Source organism: Pleurodeles waltl, chromosome 3_2, assembly GCF_031143425.1.
Source record: "Pleurodeles waltl isolate 20211129_DDA chromosome 3_2, aPleWal1.hap1.20221129, whole genome shotgun sequence".
NCBI lineage: Eukaryota > Metazoa > Chordata > Amphibia > Caudata > Salamandridae > Pleurodeles > Pleurodeles waltl.
Window position 1 is genome coordinate 167,690,783 of NC_090441.1, and position 17,906 is coordinate 167,708,688.

Consider the following 17,906-nt stretch of genomic DNA (forward strand, 5'->3'; position numbering starts at 1 on the left):
TTGTAATGGGATTTGCTAGTATAGAGCTCATGTGCCATAACTGAGTATGTACACTAGGTTCTAAACCATATTTCATATAATCACAAGTATGTGTAACATACTGGTTGCTTCAGTCCTAGGTACCCTATTCACAAAACCATGCCTGTCTTTGAGGGGGGGGTGGGAAGAACAACAAACAATCCCAAAATAGATGCACACCCAGGAGTGTATAGAAAGCTCAACATGTTTTTGCCTCCACACACACACCACCAGTAAGGGCTATCAACAAATTGGAGTCAGCTAAACCTTGTCCTATCCAAGGTCCACACATGACAAAATGTACTGACCTAGGCCAACATCACATACTTCCAGTGAGGCATATTTTTCAACAGACACAGAGGAGCAAGAACACCCATGATTATGAATAGCATGCACACCTAGGCCGTTGCACTCTAGTCCCACACACTTCTAGTACAACTTGTGGAAGTACATGCTCCCGGAAGATCCAACCTACAGTGTACTCAGTACATCGGTTAGTAGGGAAGCAGCAGTTTTCAGACAAGCCATTTGCAGAAGCAATCTGGGAGAATGTCAGTCTGACATGCAGACTCAGTCCGAGACGAGTCCCAGTGCAACTCTTAATGTAACTAGAGTATTCCACATGACTCACCCCAATTCCCATAGCGGGCCCTACAGGAATGACCTACAGACCCAAGATCAGACAAATGGATAAGCATTGGTCAACTCAAAATAAAGTGATAACTGAAATCCCACTAATGGAACAAGACTAATGATTGGGCAGCGCATCACACCTTGCAATCTGTTCAACACACAGTAGTCCATCACACATCACCAGCAAACACAAAACATACCACACATGTCAACACTCACTGTAGATGTTGGGGTCCTCAAAACGAGCCACCTCTCCCACTGTGTACGGTGCAGGTCCACCTGTAAAGCATGGAAGGAAGAATATGCTCAGAATCCGTGCACAGACAAACAATTTCAAATACAAACACAATGTGATAATCTGACATGAGTAATGATACACTTTCAGACATGCTCATACTGCATGGAATAATTCCTGTGCAACATTTACATAGGATAGGTCTCCTGTTACAGTTACACACACTTCTACACACATGCAGTGGCCCGGACTGTCATGTGGTGGCAAACCTGCACCTCCATTAGTGTGCAGCAACAATATAGGTGTGTATTCATCTCATCATGTGCATCCAAGAGAGACATCCAAAAGCTGGTTACTTGAGGACTGCATGACCTGTCAAACAGCCTATGTGGTCATGACACATTTGTGACAGTTAGGTACATGGTACAGAGGGCCAGGTACTTTGGCAATACCTCATGTTGTTACAGTTTCCTAAATTGATGTGTCCAAACAATGGTGATTGGCACCAAACATAGATGTTTGTACACTAGTCCATACCTTTGGACTGCCATCCCTAATCGGATTTTGGCACAAGTGACAATAAATACCTGTCTAATATGTTAGCTGAGGGCACCTGAGTCCTTTACAAATATGGTTCATGTTCAGATCTGGCATGTATCAATAAAATGTGAAGGAGCACATTTATCCCAAACAGGCATGGCACTTCCGTGAACACTTTCCCTAAACACTCACCAGACACACATGAGACATATGTCTGGGCCACATTGCTATCATCAATTGACGTGAAGGCAGCACTCATTTTCTGCATCATGTAGGGTTTCCAATGTCAGTCTAGCTATAGCGTCAACATATGTAGGTATGATGTTACTACATCCATACTTCACTGGCAATTGTGACCTGTAGAGTCCTGATTGCGTCATTAATGTGTCGCTTGTCTGACACAAAGGCAGCACTACATTACATTCTGCTACAAGCAACCTGTATGTGTGGAAAACATGAGCTGCCTGACTGCTAGCATTTGTCATCCTTCACATAGTGCATCAATAACCCTAGCATTACACACAGTCAGCTACTTATCTGGCAGATTGGGTACCAATCATCTCATGTCACTACACAGCTTTAAATTGTGCACATTTACATGATCTGTACTCACCAACATGGCCACCAATCATGATTCCCAGGTGGTCCAGCAGATCTTGCTCCCTGGAGATCAGGTCAGCCCAGCGGTGCTTCAATTGATGGTCATTCCGTTGGCTCCCATACAGACGCACCAAGTGATGGCGCACCTTCCCCCACCGGACTTTTTGGGCCTCCGTGTGATACCCCTGTATCACCCTACCCCCAGCCTCCAGCATCAGTGGGAGGAAATGGCAAACCATCCATATGAACCCCCCCAATTCCTCCTCACCCATCCTGGAAAGCCGTGGCCTACCAGACATTTCAGCACAGAAAAAGGGGAAAAAGTAGTAGAAAAAAAGAAAAGGGGGAAATGGGGAAAGTTAGAGTGAGGAAATACAAAGAAAACTTAACAAATAGAAGAGCCCAACTATCCCCTATATAACAGTACCCACAACAGACTCCCACAGACAATAAATACAACACTGGACTGGACAAATTTATACAGCACACACTCAGACAGTATTCTACAACAATATATTGATGACAAAACAACAAGTAAGATGGCACTCTGGACACAAAAGCACTAATACACAGGACAACACTTTGCACACAGCCACACAGTCTAGAATAATCAGAGACTGCAAAGTGAAAGTGAAAGTACACCCACTGTACAGAATCTGTAAACAGGATATCCTATTACATCACATCCTGCATAACATGGCCGCCGTTTTTTTCCATTATGCGTCATATTTTCACGCATACAGGTTGTGCGTCATATTTTTTTGACGCACAGGAGTGCAGATAATGCAGAGTCAAAATATTTTTCAGAATTGTTAATTAATATTTGTTTGCGGCATAATTTACAGTTCTAGAGGTGAAAATTAAGCCGCAGCCAAATATGATATCTATTTATGAAAAATATTTTTGACTCTGCATTATTTGCACTCCTGTGCATCAAAAATTATGACGCACAAGCTGTATGCGTGAAAATATGACGCATTATGACAAATATGTATTTCATTTGTCTAAATGAGTAATGGAATTTTGCATGACCAAACGGTGCTAAGTGATAAACTTTGGGGTTAGCTATAGCAAATGTCCCCTATAGGATGTATAGAAGGTATTCACAGTGCAATAGTAATGATTGGCCAGAATGGATATTACTCATAATTGCGCACATATGTAGGTAATTGCTGATTGCCACTTTCAAAATATGAAAGAGATACCAGGATGTATTCCTTAGCAAATTTGTGAGCACATGTATCAAGCTATTCCAAATAGCATAAAGGCCAATTAGGTAATGCAATTGTCGCCTAAACCTTTTTTTGGGGGTAACCATGTGCTAATTACGAGTTAATGTAGCTAAAATATGTTTCACTATTGACATGTAGGGCACACATGCCCCTTATGCATGTGTGTGCTTCACATGTGCATAAAAAATGTATATTTGGGGTGCAGCAGAGGGGGACTTAGGCCCCCAGCACCCTGGGGTTTGCTATTCCTGACTTGCAACTTTATCCAAGGTTTTCCCAAATTCAGTAATGCTAAACCATTGGCAGCAGGCCCATAGATGCAAATTGAGTATGATTCTCTGTTTGCTAATCTGTAATCCCATTTGCCCATTTGATGTTTGCCCTATTAATTCTTTGGAGAATTCTGACATACCATTTAGCATTGATTTAATAGCAAATTCTCAACGTTCCTTATGTCATGATAGCAAATAGGTTGTTGATGTATGTGGCCCTTTATGCATTACCTGGTTTAGTGGCATGTTTCATTCTTCCTACTAGGTTACAACTGGGACACTACTGTGATAGGCTGCTTGCAACCATTTTGTTGATTGGATGGTACATGTACATGTGCGTGGTCCAATGTTGATCCAGTATCAACTGTTAAGGTGTATGTTGTCACTGTAACGTCCAGGTCTCATCGTGAGTTATTGGCAGCTAATCGTGTATCTAATGAGTATCGTTTGTAGCTAAATGTGAGTAAAGTAATTGAAGACATGGTAACCTACTCGTGGATGGTCCCACCCTGTCACTGAAGACGTGTAATGAGACTTTCAACTGGGCAACCGTGGTGTGCTGAGTGAGAGAATGTCTCAGGTGTCTGGATACGGCATGTGTCATTGCAACATTTGTACTCAAGTTGGCCTCTGTGGATGGAAATGCATCAGGAAACATCATAGCCTCTGTGCAGAAGTAAATGGCTGGTATTCAGCACACACGAGCCATCTCTATTATTTGAACAATGTTACTCAGCGTGTGAACTGTCAGGGTCCTCATATGTGTTGACTTTTCATGGACATTATCTGAGGTTGCTGGTTCTGCTGGAGGCCACATACACCATCAAAGGCTATGGGCCAGGTACACTGTCACACTTTGTAGTTTAGGCATTAATGAGGCCCAGACAATGGATGGGCCATGATTTAGCTATTCAAGGGCACTGTCACAAATATGATACAAATAAAAGTCAGATGATGCAATACAATGTATTTGAGTATACATTGATGAGGCAAATGACAAATTAGCCTCTGAGGAAGGAGAGGTTTTGGACAGCAAGTGTGGTCCATAGGTGGCCACTGGGTATCTTTAGGGTGACCCACGGACAGGTGCCAGTCAGGCTGACAGGATGCTGGGTCAATCAGGACCCAGCTCTATCACAAATTACATGATCAGTGGTCTGACTAGGACTGGTCAGAGGGAGGAGTAGACATTTGACATGTCACACTGTGTATGTCCTGTGTTGTTTTGAAGGTGACCCATGAACCCTGATAAAGTGTTACACGGCAACATTAGTAGCAATGCTTAATGGTGTAATTGCCCAAATGTCTACATCTATGCTGTAGGAGGCATCAGCAGGGACTGGGCATGTAAATTTGGGTGGTGTGCATGGAGGGGATCACTGGTGTGGCCTCCATCAGTGTCTCAGTAGTCCTGTCGGATGGGATTTGCTTTAAAATGGCCTACAGTACCTTTCAACCGAGAATCAATCTACAGGTGATACCAGGCCTTAAAAACTCCAAGCCAGTGTATTATTTGAGCTGAGTTCCATGCAGTGAGATGGTACTATGACAATGGTAGGCATAGGAAAGGGTGTGGCACACTGGATGACTCTTGTGAGTGTGTGTATGTAGATGAGGGAATCTCAGGGTACACATATCAGCATTCCAGGGACCTCTTCAGACAGGTGGGGTCTGACCAGGTGCATGGGTGTGTAAGGTTTTTAGAAAAGGGCTGACATGTAGATGGGATGTGATGTGCTGGATGTTTGTCATATGTGTGGCACTTGTGCTGTGTATGTTCTGCTTATGTGTAACTCTAGTGACAGATAGTCATTGCAAAGATTGTATGTAGTTGGAATTACTGCTGCCAAGAGTCTGGTAATACATTTCTGTTCCTGAAGCAAAAGCATGTCAACTGCCTGATGTATGAGGCCTGTTTTCCCCTAGTTGAGTGATGGTGTTTTAGTTGTGTGCCATCTGCTGCGATGAACCATGTTTCCTACATGTATGTGTGTAATAGGTGTGGTCCTCAGCTATTGCCCTTCAAAGGTGAACTGTACAGGATGTCAGTCATTTACATTGTGTGTGTATGTGACCGTTGTATGATAGGCATTACATTTGTAGTGTATTTTTCTGTGCCCTGATTGTTATATCATTAATGCTCCATGAGACGACATTCTTCTTCTGATGTTTAGAGCTAAAGGTGTGCGGAAATGAATAGCCAGACCATGATGCAGTGTTTATTATCAGTGTTTATTTACAATAGTTCATTAAGTGGTGATGGTGATAATAATTAAAAGAAATTGTTCACAATGTGTTGGCGCCTACGCACTCCAGCAGCCGTGTTTGGTTGTTCCCCCTCCTGTTGCAGGGCAGCATCCTCCTCTTCCTCGTCTTCAGGCATGTATGGGTCTGGTTCGAGGAGGGGAATGTTCCTTTTGACACAAATGTTGTGCAATATTGCACATGTGAGGATGATCCTACAGACCATCTCGGGGGAATATAGTAGGCTACCACCAGTGATGTCGAGGCAGCGGAACCTTGACTTGAGGATGCCGAAGGTCCGCTCGACAATGCTGCGTGTCCTCTTATGGGCCTCATTGTATGCCCGCTCTGCAGCAGTACTCGGGTTGCCAAATGGTGTCATTATCCATGGCTGGATGCCATACCCCTGATCAGCTGAAAGAGAAAAAGAATGGGATCATGTTGATGTAGCTGGCACTATTGAAAAGACCTTTAATGGCAGTAGTTGTCTTGTGTTGTCTGTGACTCTTTTGTGTACTGATGTGACATCCTATACTTGTAGGCTATACCATCTGCATTGTGTTGTTTCCTTGGCTGAGCAAGTGTTTGTCTGCTACCCGTTTGTCAGCAGTATGCTTTGGGATTTTCAGTGCAGTGTGCCCTCCCTAGCATTGTGACTTGTGATACAGGTGACCTTGTGTCTTCACTTGTGGTGAGTAGATAGTTCAATGTAGAGTTTAATTTATAAGTGTTGTTAGCACGTTCATATGAAAGTACCCTGGACATCCCATACCTTTAGACTTAGGCAGTGTATTAATGTAAAGGTCATTGGGACACTTACAATTTGCAAGGTGACATTTTGGCTACCACACTCATTAATGTCTTCACATTAGGCTGTACACTTATTTCAGATGTGTGACAGGTTCAATGGTGACTTAAGAAACATGGCTAGTGATGTCAGGACCTAACTGTGTTCCTGTCTAGATGTTGCTGTTGTGGTGTATGTGTTGTGTGTCCTAGAGGGTTGCTGTGCATTGTGTATATAAGTAGGTTTTTGTACTTACCAACAAGTAGTCCATTCCATACCGTCCATCCTGGAAGTGTTGGTTGATGGTGCAGTGACGGAAGATGAATGAGTCATGGACACTCCCAGGATATTTAGCCACGAGGTTGGTGATCAATCCCTGGTGATCGACAATGGCCTGCACGTTGATTGAATGTGTGTGCTTCCTGTTGCGGTAGAGGTGTTCAGTTGCAGCAGGTGGCACAAGGCGTACATGTGTGCAGTCGATAGCACCAAGGACGTGTGGGAAGCCACTGATTGCGTAGAACCCCTGTTTTGTTTCCTGCTGCTTCTGCAGTGTGTTAGGGAAGCAGATGTGGCGGGGTGTCAGGCGAATGATGGCATCCAGTACTTTGGGCAGAAATGCGGAGAATGATGGTTGTGATATTCCGCCTACCAGGGCACCAGTTGTTTGAAATGAGCCACTTGCCAGCAAGTGAAGTACGGCAAGCAGCTTTGTTTCTGTTGGTATGGTGTGGGGTGTCACCAAAGTGGGGGTCAACTGCTGTTCAATGTTGCGCAGCAGCTGCTGAATGGCCTGCCAGTTCAACCGGTACCTCTGGATGATGTCGTGTTCCCTGAGGCCCTGAAGGGTGGTTCGTGGGCGGAATATCCTCTCCTGCCTTCTGCGCTGCCTTTGGGGTCCCTGCTGGTGTTGTTGTAGCTGCTGTTGTTGCTGCTGGGCTCTGCGTCTGCGTGCACGCTGGATTAGAATCACCTCCATGGCTCCCTGTTGCGGCTCTGCTGCTCTGCTGTTTGTTCTGTGTGTTCTGATTAAATACAGGTGTGTTTGCCCCATTTTAACGCCTGCCCTGACCCAGGCGTTACATTTTGACGCAAATCGGGCTGTGCGTCATTTTCTCACTCCGCCTCCCGGCCGTGCGTCATTTTTGCCCGAAAGCATAAATACGACGCACGGCCGTTTGCATCATTTTTGGGACGGGAACGCCTACCCTGCATATCATTAACGCAGGGTGGGTTGCCGCATCCAAAAAATGACGCACTAGGCGGATTTTTGTTGTCCGCGGGCTCGGGCGTCACAGTTTAAATACGGGGCAACGTTTGCGCTGATTGTGCGTCAAAATTTTTGACGCACAATCGGCGCAAACGGAGTATAAATATGCCCCAAAGAGTCACCACGTCTGATCCGCAATGACTTGAGTTGTACAGGACAATTCTGATCACACATGAAGAGTTGCCAATGCGGTACCTTCCCGGAATGAGGCACAATGTCTGGAGCGCGATTACTTGAGTCGCATGAAACAAATCCGGACACACACGAAGAGTTCTAAATGCCATACCTCCCCGGAATGAGGCACAACATCTGGTGCACGATGACTTGAGCCAACCCAGACCAGTCTGGTCATACACACAGAGACGCAAGTTCAGCAGTACCGCATGAGGGAGAATCAGGGGCATATCTTGGTCACTAAGATTGGGGGGGGGAGAGTAAGTTTCAGATATCCCAACAATCACTCTGGCATGGAATGTTATAATACATTGTAGACAAGGAGGACAATTGACAGGGACTTTAGGGGCACTGGAAGGGGTGCAGAATATGGATTGGCAGGGGTAGTAAGTGAGAGAAAGTACAATATTTGTTAAAATAACCAACATTTTTTAAGACTTTCAAAGCAGGAAAGGTTTAGAGTGTGTGTGAGCTTCTGCCTGTGTGTTTGGAAAAATTCCTGGTGAAATCTGACAGACACCTCACCATACCCAACTGAAAGCACCTGTATCCAACTCTTTACCAGAAAATGCATTTATTTGGTGGGAGGGTGTAACACCCCAAACACCCCCCTGATGCTATGCCCATGGGTATAATGTGACACTGCTCTGGGTATGCCCCCACCTCTGAGGATCTCAACCAGTGAATCAGGCACCGCACACAATGATCATTCAGTCAGGTGTTGCACAAGAGAAAGGCGGCACACTCAACAAAAACTGGCCATGCGGTGTCCCCCGTCCGGTGAATCCGCTCACTACCAAAAAGATGGTTATGCGTGTTGTGGCCCAACGATGAAGGGCCACGCTCCTTGGATGTGGGCAGTACTTTGAATGATCCGCACCAGGCAAATCCAGTCTCCAGGTGCAATACTGATTTCCATGCTCACACTGCTGCTGTCAGATGGCTTCCAAAAGCGATGTAGGCACTTAAAAAAGCACCGCTCTCCAGCTGGCACAGGAAGAAGGTGTAGGTCCTTTGCAGGATGTCTTTGATGTCCATAAGACCTCCACAGAGAACTGGGGGAGGCAAACAAGTCCTTGGAGAGCACACTTCAGGGTGCCACAAAGAAGCAACCAGTTTGTCCAGGCCAGCCATGATGCTAGAAGGGTGCATGGCCCCTTCCTAGTGCAGTAATTACTCACTGTGCACAACAGATTCTTCTGGGAGTGTGCTCCACATGGTCCAGGGTATCCGTTTCATGTTTCTGCAGTCTATCTCTGCAGTAGTTATACTGTATTGTGCCTTGCAAGTTGGGGGAGGTTCAGAGGATTCCCCTTTGAACCACAGATGTCTCCCCTAAATTTCAGTCCTGTCTGCCATGGGGCTTTGGAATGCAGATCTTAATCCTTAGTGGGGCCATCACCTGAATCCGGGAGGCCAAGTGTCAGGACCTCTCCCCCCAATCTATCCAGCCAGGCCCACAAATGGCACAGGTCTTTGTTCCAGTCATGGGGAATGCAATCAATCAATCAATCATTGAATTTATAAAGCGCTCTATGTACCGGTGAGGGTTTCAAAGCGCTGGGGGTAGGGGGAGCAGCTGTTACTGATTGAAGAGCCAGGACTTGAGGAGTCTTCTGAAGGTGAGTAGGTCTTGGGTCTGTTGCAGGTTGGTAGGGAGGGTGTTCCAGGTCTTGGCGGAAGATTTGCTCCTCCATCCCCCAATGTGGGCTCAAGTCAAATTAAAAGACACACAAAGGGCCATATTTATACTCCGTTTGCGCCGAAATTGCGTCGTTTTTTTTGACGCAATTTCGACGCAAAACTAACGCCAACTAACGCCATATTTATACTATGGCGTTAGAGGCGAATAGCGCCAAAGTTCCCGGAATGTGCGTCATTTTTTAGCGTGAACCCCTTCCTTGCGTTAATGATATGCAAGGGAGGCGTTCCCGTCTAAAAAATGACTCCCAGGACTTTACGTGGTATTTATACTCCCGGGCAAAAGAGACGCCCGGGAGTTGGCGTGGCAAAAAACGGCGCATTTGCGCCACTTTTTAACGCCTGCTCAGGGCAGGCGTTAAGGGGCCTGTGGGCTCAAAATGAGCCCACAGGTGCCCTCCCATGCCCCCAGGGACCCCCCCTGCCACCCTTGCCCACCCCAGGAGGACACCCAAGGCTGGAGGGACCCACCCCAGGGACATTCAGGTAAGTTCAGGTAAGTTTTTTTTTTTTTTTTTTAAATAATATTTTGTGGCATAGGGGGGCCTGATTTGTGCCCCCCTACATGCCACTATGCCCAATGACCATGCCCAGGGGACAGAAGTCCCCTGGGCATGGCCATTGGGCAAGGGGGCATGACTCCTATCTTTACAATGATAGGAGTCATGTTGATGGGGGATGGGCGTCGTTAAAAAATGGCGCAAGTCGGGTTAAGACGATTTTTTCGACGTAACCTGACTTGCCCCATTTTAAGACGCCCATGCGCCATTTTCCCCCTACGCCGGCGCTGTCTGGTCTACGTGGTTTTTTCCCACGCAAACCAGGCAGCGCCGGTCTGATTGCGCCGTCTAACGCCATTCCATAAATACGGCGCCCGCATGGCGCTTCAGAATGGCGTTAGACGGCGCAAAACTTTTTGACGCTAAACTGCGTTAGCGCAGTTTAGCGTCAAAAAGTATAAATATGGGCCAAAGCGTTTTAGGGCAGGAAAATGTCCACTTTCTAGAAGTGGTATTTCTTCATGATTATTGACAAAAACACCTTTAGCATAGAAAGGGGCATGTCAGGACGGGTCCAAAGATAGTAAGCAATATGAGGCTACTTTGCTGCAATCCACTGTTGCAGCCAGGAGTAATTGTAACTCTTCCCCAACGTTAATCTATGGGCAGAGCAGCTCTCCTATGCAGTGAAAATGCCCATGAGTATTCTTCACTCTCTGGGCATACATGCCCTTGCCCAAATACAAGCCTGCATTGGCAGCCTGGACATGTGGTTAAAGCATCATAGGTGCAGGTGGGCACACATGCCTGCTAAGACAAGCGTTATACATGTTTAAAGCACCATAGGTGCGAGTGCCCCGGCCTGCTACGATAGGCTTGATACATATTTAAAGAGCCCCTAGCTGGTAGTGTGCACACACAGGCCTGCTACGACAGGCTAGATACAGGTTTAAAGCACTGCAGGTGATAGTGTGCAGATCCAGGCCTGCTATGACAGGCTGGATTACATATTTAAACAAGCCATAAGGGCAAGTGCACACACAGTCCTGCTATGACAGCCTCAGCACATGTTCAGCGTGCCAGTCGACACACACGCGCACACTGACCTGCGCCTCTTCACTGTATAGGTAGGGAGGCGTGCCCTCTTCCACATTGCATTGAGAGTGGGAAAGGGCCCAGGACCTAGGAAGGAAATCAGCAAAAACCTATGGGAAGAGCTGACCCCTGTAGGTACGGAGCCCATGTGGGGGTTATTCTCTAATGGACATGGGACACCCATGTGTTCTTGCCCAGCCTTCTGTCTACCACCTGCACTGCCCTTCAGTGGGTGCTTGCGGGGTAGTGGAGGGTCCCTTCAGGATTGGGTACAAAGTTAGTGGCGCCGACCTAAGTCCAAGCACAACTGCACCTCCACAGGCCTGCACTGGCAGGCCCGATACATGCTTCACAGGCTATAGTATTAGGTGGCACACTCAGTGTAATGTTCCACTAGTAGCCAGGGCTGTACCCACCCCTGAGTATGTGGTGTACCTTTCTTCAGGGCACTCTGTGGTACAGCACCTGAACCAAGCATGTAAGGGCCACTCCTCCTAGCATGTGTAGGCAGGGCATGTGCACTTTCCCACTGCAGTACAGTGGGAAAGTGCCCAGAGTCCTTAGGCCACGCAAAGAGAGCCAGCAAAAGACTGGGACAGAAAAGCAAAGAATTTCAGGGAAATCCCTCAAGAAGGGCCATCTCCTACGTCATTGTTGCAGGATGGGCGCGAGTAATTGCACGGCAGTCGTTGAATATAAGTGTGAGTAATATTTTATTGGTTGTAAACAGCGGATTAATGAGATGGATGTGCGTCTTGGGTTGTAATCTCTCTTCAGATATGTATGTCAAACAGGGGTTCACGGCTTCTTCCTCTTCTTTTCCCTTCTTTTAGGTCTCTCAGGAAGCACATGTGGGAAGAAAAAGAACAGTCTTGGTAAGTGTTTTATATTCTCTTCTCTGTTTTGTCTCTGTCTTTCCCTTTCTTTTCTTTTAACTTCCTGTTCTTTCGCTTTACTTCTCCTCTCTTCTCCTGCTTCTCTCCCTCTCTGTCGATATTTCTTTTCTTGTTCTCGTTAATACTTCGCAGTGTTTTTCTGTGGCTCTTCTCGTTGGGGTTTCTCACTATATGCGCTGTCACTAAATGGTTTGTGCCTGGTTTACCTTATCCTTTCTTTTCCAGTAGTCCTTGTTGCCCCTTTTTTTTTCTCTAGTCTCGTTTTCCTCGTTATTTCCCCCTCCCGATCTCCCTAGCCCATCTCTGGAGATTTACCACGCACCTGCCTTAGCCACGCTCCTCCTGGAGCGTGGCGGATATTTGTGTTCAGCTCCGCAGAGCCTGCACTCTTCGTCCCCGATTGGGACCACCACTCCTCTGGCCGTCTCTCTCTTCCCGTTCCCGCACGGAGCGGACTGCTCCGGGAAGACACGGGATCCTCCAGTCGTCTCCTTCAACTCGCTCCCATCTACTTCTGTTCTAGTTGTCTCTGCCGCCGGTTTCCTCCCGTTCTTTCGTCTCTCGCCAGTCTCCCCCCCTCCATCTCGCGAAGGCTGGGATTTAAATGGAACCGTTCCCCGCCAGTGGTGATGTGAGGTTCCGTAATTGGTGGAAGAGGCATTTGCATCCGGGTTAGCAGGAGCAGCGCCAGCACCAGCAAGGGCATAGTGCGGGCCGACCCACTCCGGCCCGTCACACTCCCCCTAGAGAGCGGCAGAGGATGACGCTCAGGAGCCGGATAGCGAGATAAGAAATCAGCATTCATCATGCCTCTGCCAGGTGAGTGCATGACCTGAAAAGAGAAGGGTTGCAATGAAAGAAACCACCGTAGGACACGTGAGTTAGAGTCTTTGTTGCGAGCAAGCCAGGTGAGAGGAGCATGATCCGTGATAAGGGTAAACAGGCGACCAGCGAGATAATACCACAAGGACTCCACAGCCCATTTAATGGCCAGACATTCTTTTTCAATAGTAGGGTAGTGGACTTCCCTCTGGAGGAGTTTCCGACTAATATACAACAGAGGGTGTATCGACCCATCATCCTGAGACTGGGATAAGACCGCCCCAAGCCCCTCATTGGAGGCGTCTGTTTGTAATATGAATGGTTTATCGAAGTCCGGACAGCATAACACTGGATCCTGAGTCAGTGTACTCTTCAACAGTTCAAAACTGTGTCGAGCTGCTTCAGAGAGAGAAGGTAAGGTATTGGGGCAGGATTTCTTGAGCATGTCAGTGAGAGGGGCTGCTATGGTGGAAAACATAGGAATGAACCGCCTATAGTACCCTACCAACCCTAGGAAGGCCCTTACATTTTTCTTTGTTCGGGGTACGGTCATGCGTGTGATGGCGTCAACTTTTTCAACTTGTGGACGGACTAGTCCTTCTCCTAAGACATAACCAAGATATTTGATTTGGGTGTATCCTAACTTGCATTTGTCTGGGTTTGCGGTGAGATGGGCTTCCCGTAATGTTTGTAACACTACTCCTAGCTGTTCTAGGTGTTCTTCCCAAGTTGTACTATAGATGACTATATCGTCCAGATACGCCGCCGCGTATTGTTGACGGGGACGTAAAACCCTGTCCATCAGTCGCTGGAACGTGGCAGGAGCCCCATATACCCCAAAAGGAAGGACAGTAAAGTGATAGAGCCCTGATGGTGCTGCAAATGCAGTCTTTTCCCTATCCTCTTTTCTCAAAGGGATCTGTCAATATCCTTTTGTAAGGTCAAGTGTGGACATAAAACGAGCATGACCTAATCTCTCAAGGAGCTCGTCAATACGTGGCATGGGATAGGCGTCAATGCACGTTAACTCATTGACACGTCTATAGTCGATGCAAAACCGAGTACTTCCATCTGGCTTCAGTACTAATACCACCGGGGAGCACCAGGGTCTATTGGAGGGTTCTATAATACCGGCCTCTAGCATTGATTTGACCTCCTGCTCTATCACCATTTTTTAACTTCTGGGATACGATATGGGCGTTGTCGGGAGATAGCTTCACTTTTGGTTCGTATGGGATGTTCTACTAACTGTGTTCGTCCTGGATGTTTGGAAAATACATCATGGTAGGTCTCTATTATTCCTCTTAATTGTTGATAATCTGTCTCTGTGAGGGTGGGATTTGTTTGGGGACAAGAGTTCTTAGTGATAGGTGGAGTGGGAAATGACAGAAAGGGAATTTCATCAGTGGTCTCATTAGTGATATACCGAACAGGTTGTACATCTGTTGGCTCTTGCCATTTTTTCATATGGTATATTTGTTCTCTACCTTGGCCGTGGGGGAGAGCTAGTCTATACGTAGTAGGATTAACTTGTTCAAGAACATCGTAGGGACCTTGCCAGTGGGCCAGTAGTTTATTGTCACAACTGGGAAGGAGGATTAAAGCCTTGTACCCTACATTCAGACTACGGAGCACACTTTTTGCATCATACCATCACTTTTGTTTCTCTTGTGATTCTCTTAAGGAGTTGTAGGCTTCTTCCCATACGGTATGGAGGGTATCTCTCAACTCCGAGTGTAAGTCAAAAGGTCCTTGGTCTCGTCCTCAGGCTCTTCCCATTGTTCGGCCAGCATCTCGAGGAGGGTACGAGGAGGTCGGCCAAACAATAATTCGAAGGGGCTGTGTCCTAAAGAGGACTGAACGTGTGTGCGAATAGCATAAAGGACAAGGGGCAATTTTTTTCTCCCAATCCCTACCCCCGTCGGAAATACTCTTCCTGAGTAAGGATTTAATGGTTCTGTTATACCTTTCCACGACACCGTCTGTTTGTGGGTGATATACTGAGGTTCTGATCTGTTTCACCCCTAGGCCCATATTTATACTTTTTGACGCTAAACTGCGCTAACGCAGTTTAGCGTCAAAAAATTTTGCGCCGTCTAACGCCATTCTGAAGCGCCATGCGGGCGCCGTATTTATGGAATGGCGTTAGCCGGCGCTAGCAGACCGGCGCTGCCTGGTGTGCGTGGAAAAAAAACACGTAGACCAGGCAGCGCCGGCGTAGGGGGAAAATGGCGTTAGGGCGTCTTAAAATGGGGCAAGTCAGGTTGAGGCAAAAAAATCGCCTCAACCCGATTTGCGCCATTATTTTCGACGCCCAGACGCCATTTAAATGACTCCTGTCTTAGTAAAGACAGGAGTCATGCCCCCTTGCCCAATGGCCATGCCCAGGGGACTTATGTCCCCTGGGCATGGTCATTGGGCATAGTGGCATGTAGGGGGGCACAAATAAGGCCCCCCTATGCCACCCAAAAAAAAAAAAAAAATGTAAAAAATTATACTTACCTGAACTTACCTGAATGTCCCTGGGGTGGGTCCCTCCATCCTTGGGTGTCCTCCTGGGGTGGGCAGGGGTGGCAGGGGGGGTCCCTGGGGGCAGGGGAGGGCACCTGTGGGCTCATTTTGAGCCCACAGGCCCCTTAACGCCTACCCTGACCCAGGCGTTAAATAGTGGCGCAAATGCGGGGTTTTTTGACCCGCCACCTCCCGGGCGTGATTTTTGCCCGGGAGTATAAATACGATGCATTTGCGTCGCCGTCATTTTTTTAGACGGGAACGCCTTCCTTGCATCTCATTAACGCAAGGAAGGCGTTCACGCAAAAAAATGACGCTCTTTACTCATACTTTGGCGCTAGACGCGTCTAACGCCAAAGTATAAATATGGCGTTAGTTTTGCGCCGAATTTGCGTCGAAAAAAACGACGCTAATTCGGCGCAAACGGAGTATAAATACGGGCCCTAGGCCCATATTTATACTTTTTGACGCTAAACTGCGCTAACGCAGTTTAGCGTCAAAAAATTTAGCGCCGTCTAACGCCATTCTGAAGCGCCATGCGGGCGCCGTATTTATGGAATGGCGTTAGCCGGCGCTAGCAGACCGGCGCTGCCTGGTGTGCGTGGAAAAAAACCACGTAGACCAGGCAGCGCCGGCGTAGGGGGAAAATGGCGTTAGGGCGTCTTAAAATGGGGCAAGTCAGGTTGAGGCAAAAAAATCGCCTCAACCCGATTTGCGCCATTTTTTTCGACGCCCAGACGCCATTTAAATGACTCCTGTCTTAGTAAAGACAGGAGTCATGCCCCCTTGCCCAATGGCCATGCCCAGGGGACTTATGTCCCCTGGGCATGGTCATTGGGCATAGTGGCATGTAGGGGGGCACAAATAAGGCCCCCCTATGCCACCAAAAAAAATTAAAAAAAATAAAAAATTATACTTACCTGAACTTACCTGAATGTCCCTGGGATGGGTCCCTCCATCACTGGGTGTCCTCCTGGGGTGGGCAAGGGTGGCAGGGGGGGTCCCTGGGGGCATGGGAGGGCACCTGTGGGCTCATTTTGAGCCCACAGGCCCCTTAACGCCTACCCTGACCCAGGCGTTAAAAAGTGGCGCAAATGCGGGGTTTTTTGACCCGACCACTCCCGGGCGTGATTTTTGCCCGGGAGTATAAATACGACGCATTTGCGTCGCCGTCATTTTTTTAGACCGGAACGCCTTCCTTGCATCTCATTAACGCAAGGAAGGCATTCACGTAAAAAAATGACGCTATTTGCCCATACTTTGGCGCTAGACGCGTCTAACGCCAAAGTATAAATATGGCGTTAGTTTTGCGCCGAATTTGCGTCGAAAAAAACGACGCTAATTCGGCGCAAACGGAGTATAAATACGGGCCCTAGTGTTTTACTTACTTCTGCCATGAGCCTCGACATGAATGGAGTCCCCTGGTCTGTTAGTGTTTCTTTGGGAAACCCTACCCTGGAGAAGAAATCGATCATGGCTTGTGCGATTACCTTGGTATGCATACTGGGGAGGGGAATAGCTTCTGGATAACGGGTAGCGAAGTCCACCAATACTAACTAATATTGCCGTCCCCTGCTGGATGGCGTGAGTGGCCCAATAATATCCATGCCTACCCGAGAAAAAGGGGTCTCTATGACTGGTAGAGGCTGGAGCGGAGCAGGTTGGTGAGGAGCCGGATTAAATAATTGATACTTAGGACAGTCAGAGCAATGGTTTACCTTATCCTTTCTTTTCCAGAAGTCCTTGTTGCCCCTTTTTTTTTTCTCTAGTCTTGTTTTCCTCATTATTTCCCCCTCCCGATCTCCCTAGCACTGCTCTGGAGATTTATCACGCACCTGCCTTGGCCACACTCCTCCTGGAGCATGGCGGGTATTCGTGTTCAGCTCCCCGAAGCCTGCACTCTTCGTCCCCGATTGGGACCACCACTCCTCTGGCTGTCTCTCTCTTCCCGTCCCCGCACGGAGCGGACTGCTCCGGGAAGACACGGGATCCTCCGGTCGTCTCCTTCAACTCGCTCCCGTCTTCTTCTTTTCTAGTTGTCTCCGCCGCCGGTTTCCTCCCGTCCTTTCTTCTCTCGCTGGTCTCCCCCCCTCCATCTTGCGAAGGCTGGGATTTAAATGGAACAGTTCCCCGCCAGCGGTGATCTGAGGTTCTGTGATTGATGGAATAGGCATCATCCGCATCCGGGTTAGCAGGAGCAGCGCCAGCACCAGCAAGGGCATAGTGCGGGCCGACCTACTCCGGCCCGTCACAGTGATGCACTATATAGCTCCTGGATTTCTTGCTCCAGGTCAGTGTGTCATAGACAAACCCATGGTTAGTTCAGCTGTAGCCATTCCTGTAACTGGCCTTCTGTCAGGTTACCTACCTGGGCCT

General features: G+C 47.7%; 1 long non-coding RNA gene across 1 annotated transcript in view; it reads left to right on the top strand.

The window, feature by feature from the left end:
- Positions 1-17,906, top strand: part of LOC138286771 (uncharacterized) — a 230,277-nt gene that overhangs the window by 132,132 nt on the left and 80,239 nt on the right. The window contains exon 2 of the long non-coding RNA XR_011202059.1: positions 12,135-12,176. This is a non-coding gene — a long non-coding RNA (uncharacterized lncRNA). The remainder of the gene's footprint in view (positions 1-12,134; positions 12,177-17,906) is intronic.